At 36.9% G+C, this 4477-nt stretch overlaps 1 non-coding gene across 1 annotated transcript; it reads right to left on the bottom strand.

The window, feature by feature from the left end:
• Nucleotides 1–648: 648 nt before the first annotated feature.
• LOC138161185 (U6 spliceosomal RNA) lies at nucleotides 649–755 on the bottom strand. Its single transcript, XR_011168307.1, has one exon. It is a non-coding gene; the product is annotated as a U6 spliceosomal RNA (small nuclear RNA).
• Between the last annotated feature and the right edge of the window lie 3722 nt (nucleotides 756–4477).

Here is a 4477-nt window from a genome sequence, read left to right as displayed (position 1 = left end):
ACCACAGGGCAGACAGAAATAGTCCATATGAACATTCGAAGTAGATATGGTTCTAAATTCGTGAATCTAACAAAGAAATGCTACATTCCTGTTAGAGCAAAGTGTCTTCTTTGATGCGGGAATGCCATACTGGGCATGGTCTTTTGCCAGGGTCTCCCACATTTTGCAACCAATTCCAAAGTTCTTCAGAAAGACACTGAAAGTGTCACTATATTGTTTTTTTTCTAAACTCTATGTGAGCTTTTAACTTTTGTGTTCTCTGTAAAATAGTCTCCCTTTTAAAATCAATCAATTAATTAATTTACTTTTAATTTACAACATTCAGTTCCACAAGTTTTGAGTTCCAAATTTTCTCCTTTCCCTCTCATACACCTTTATCCTCAATGGCAGTGTGTAATCTGATATAGGTTCTACAAATACCTTCACATTAAACATTAGTCAAGTTGTAAAGAAGAATTATAATCAACAGAATGAAAAATGAGAAAGAAGGAACAAAATCAAAAAGAGAGAGAGCAACTAGTTTGCTTCAATCTGCATTCAGACATTATAATTCTTTCTCTGAATGGATAGTCCTTTCCATCATGAGTCTTTTGTAGTTATCTTATAGCCTTGCATTGCTGAGAGGAGCCCAGTCTATCAATGTTAGTAAAAAATATGGAATGCTTCATTAATTTGCATGTCATCCTTTCACAGGGATCATGCTAATGTTCTCTATATTGCTCCAATTTTAGTATATGTGCTGCTAAAGCAAACACTGTAAAATCGTCTTTTAAACAAGTGTATATATATATATATATATATATATATATATATATGTATAATTTTTGCAGGCCAATTGGGGTCACATAACTTGCCCAAGGTCACACGGCTAGTTTTTTTACGTTAAGTTTCTGAGGCTGTATTCAAATTCAGGTCTTCCTGAGTCTAGCACCAGTGCTCTACTCACTGTGACACCTCACTGCCCCTCTTTTAAGCAAATGTCATTTTTGACATTCAAACAAGATGATCAGTCCATCGGAGTTTCACTTTCTCTTTTTTTCAAATGCTTTATGAACTTCTGATTTATATCATTCATTTCCGCCAGATTTTGAGTTACAAATTTTCTCCCAGTTTTTCCCATACCTACCACCCCAAAATAGCAGTCCCACAGGATATCCCCTCCTCCAATCTGCTCTCTCCCATATTTTCTCCCATACCCTTTCTTTTTCAAGAGGTGATTGGTGAATTCTTTCAATTTCAATTTTGTCCTCTGGTTCTAGAATATCAGGGCAATTTAACTTGAGAATTTCTTGAAAGATTATATCTAGGCTTTTTTTTTGATCATGGTTTTCAGTTAGTCCAATAATTTTTAAATTATCTCTCCTGGATCTATTTTCCAGATCAGTGTTTTTTTCCAATCAGATATTTCACATTGCCTTCTATTCTTTCATTTGTTTGGATATGTTTTATAGTATCTTGATTTCTCAATAAGTCATTAGCTTCCATTTGTTCCAATCTAATTTTGAAGGAATTATTCTCTTCAGTGAGTTTTTGAGATTCCTTTTCCATCTGGGTAATTCTGCTTTTTAAGGCATTCTTCTCCTCATTGGTTTTTTGGACCTCTTTTGCCATTTGAGTTAACCTATTTTTAAGGTGTTATTTTCTTCAGGCTGTTGTAGCAGCAAGCACCCCAGCATCCCCAGGGTGTCTGCCAACATAGGTTCTTAGATCTGCTTTGTTAAAGGAAAGCAACTCAAAATGGGTTAACAAGCTTACTTTAATCAGTCAAATATTTACCTAGTTTACCTAGTTCAGAGGAAAAAGGTCAGCACCCCGAACTTCAAAGTATACAGACAGAATTATCAAGACAAAAACAGATCAAGTAGACAGATTTCCAAACTGTCCAATCATTACATCCATACCAATCAACATCTGGGTTTCAAAGCCAGGGGGCTCTGGACAATGGCTTTCCAGAGTTTCATCTGATCAACTCACAGAACACTTCTCAAAGTGAGCCCCAAAACAAAGCCACACATCAGGGCTTACATCGTCTTTTCCTGGCTCAGAGAATGTAACAACCTTATAGACTCACTGGCCAATCAAGAAGTATCTACTGAAAAACAAGCCTTCCACCCCAGGCTTCAGGTGCACTTTAGCTTAGGGTCAGGGAAGATCTTAAAAATGTACATTCCCATTACAGCTGTTGACCAATTTTTTGCGATTTTCTTGCATCATTCTCATTTCTCTTCCTAATTTTTCCTCTATTTCTCTTACTAGATTTTCAATTTTTTTCTTGAACTCCTACATGGCCTGTGATCAATTCATATTTTTCTTGGAGGCTTTTGATGAAGGAGTTTTGACTTTGTTGTCTTCTTCTGGTTCTAAGTTTTGATCCTCTTTGTCTCCAAAAAAGGATCCTATATTCTGATTGTGCTTCCTCTGTTTGCTCATCTTGTGAGACGATTACTTGACTTTTGAGCTCTTTGCTACAGTAAAACTCTGCTTCCAGAGTGGAGAGAGCTGTGTCCCAAATTGCTGGTGTTTTGCACAGCTGTTTTCAGAGTTTCTTCCAGGTACCTGCCTCAGAAATGTGAGGAACACTTTTTCTCCACAGTTTCAACACACTCTTCCATTTCAGCACTCCTCAACCCAGGAACAACAGTCAAGATTGAGACCAAGATCCAAGCAGGGCAAAGCAGGAAAATCTTGCCTCAGTGCCGGCAGAGAGATCCTGAAAATGCCCTCTGGACCATCACTTGGCCCCCACTGTGATCTGTAAGCCAGGAGCCAAAAGCAGCAGCAGCAGCAGCAGTTGTAGCCACTGTCACCTCTGCTGCCTCTGTGGCAGGGGCCAGACCATGCTATTCTCTCACCCTATCTCTACAGGCTTCCCCGCTGACCTTTTACTTTCTCTTTGGCATTTATGGGTTGAGAAGTCTGCAAACTATCACAGCTGCCAGTGATTCACTCTCCTGAAGTCTGCCCTGGTTGGTCTGTGCCACTGGTCAGTGCTTACCTGGCTCTGACTTGGGTCTGGGTCCACGTGGCTTATGAGGGACTATGCTTGGCTCCCAGCTTCGGGCAATAGACCCTTCCCTTTGGTCTGTCAGGCTGCCTTGAGTGTGATATTTGTTTCTCTCTGTCACTTGTGTGGTCTGTAGATCTAAAATTTATTTAGAGTAATTTTTTTACAGGTATTGGAGGTGGTTGGAGTGGGAGCTCAAGCAAGTTTCTGCTTTTACTTTGCCATCTTGGCTCTTACCCCCTGGAAAATTTTTGATGGTTGTATTTCAAAAGTGAGGCCCAAATGGGGAGAGAATAAAACTCCTCCTAATCTCTTAACCTTTTCTCTTACCACAGCTCAACAGAATCTTTTCATTTCTTATAAATGATCCTTCACAAATCTGTAGCTACACAAGGAGATCTGATGCTGGAATATTCATTTCAGCTTCATAAAAATAATGTACTTCCCCCTCTCATTTGTGGTATAATATTCCATTCCAGGTTGTTCTTCTTAGTGTGAATTTTTCCTACTGTACCCCCATTAAGTTACCCCTACCCTTTGCTTTTACTTTTAAATTTTCTTTTTCATGTTACCAACAAAGTCCAGCATCAAGAAGTAGAAAGAAAAATTCCATTTAAAATAAATATAGACAATAAAAAATATTTGGAGATCTGCCTGCCTAGACAAGCCCTGGAACTATATGAACACAACTGTTAAATAATTTTTCACAGAAATAAAAACAGACATAAACAAGTGGAAAATATTGATTGCTCATAGGTAGGCTGAGTAAATGTAATAAAAATGATAGTTCTACCTAAATTAATTTATTTATTCAGTGCTATGCCAATCAAACGATCAAAAATTATTTTATAGAGCTAGAAAAAAACAATAACAAAATTCATCTGAAGAAAAAAGATGAAGGATATCAAGGGAATCAGAAAAAAATTCAAGGTCTAACCATATAGAACTCAAATTGTAATTAATAGTAATTATTAAAAAAAAACTGGTACTAGCTAAGAAATAGAGTGGTGTATTAGTGAAATAGATTAGGTATAAATTACATTATAATAAATGACCATAGTAATCTAGTAAACGATAAACCCAAAGATCTAAGCTTTTGGAACAAAAATTCATTATTGATAAAGACTGCTGGGAAAACTGGAAAACAATATGGCAGAGAAACTAGGCATAGATCAACATTTCATACCACATACCATCATAAGGTAAAAATGGGTACAAGATGGGCAAATAAAAGGTGATACCTTAAGCAAATTAAGTGAGCATGGAATAGATTCTCTGTGGGATCTATGGATAAGGAGAAGAATTTAGGACAAAAAAAGACACAGAAGCATCACAAAATATAAAATAGATAATTTTGATTATATAAAATTTAAAACGATTTTGCACAAACAAAACCAATGTAATGAAATTAAAAGGAAGGCAGAAAACTGGGGGAAATTTTTGCAGTACATGTCTCTAATAGAGGCTTCATTT

This window comes from Petaurus breviceps, unplaced genomic scaffold, assembly GCF_028583685.1.
Source record: "Petaurus breviceps papuanus isolate PSGF00001 unplaced genomic scaffold, PetGlider_PUasm1.0 183, whole genome shotgun sequence".
Taxonomy (NCBI): domain Eukaryota; kingdom Metazoa; phylum Chordata; class Mammalia; order Diprotodontia; family Petauridae; genus Petaurus; species Petaurus breviceps.
Note: the sequence above shows the minus strand (reverse complement) of the source record. Positions and strands in the feature narration are given on the sequence as shown.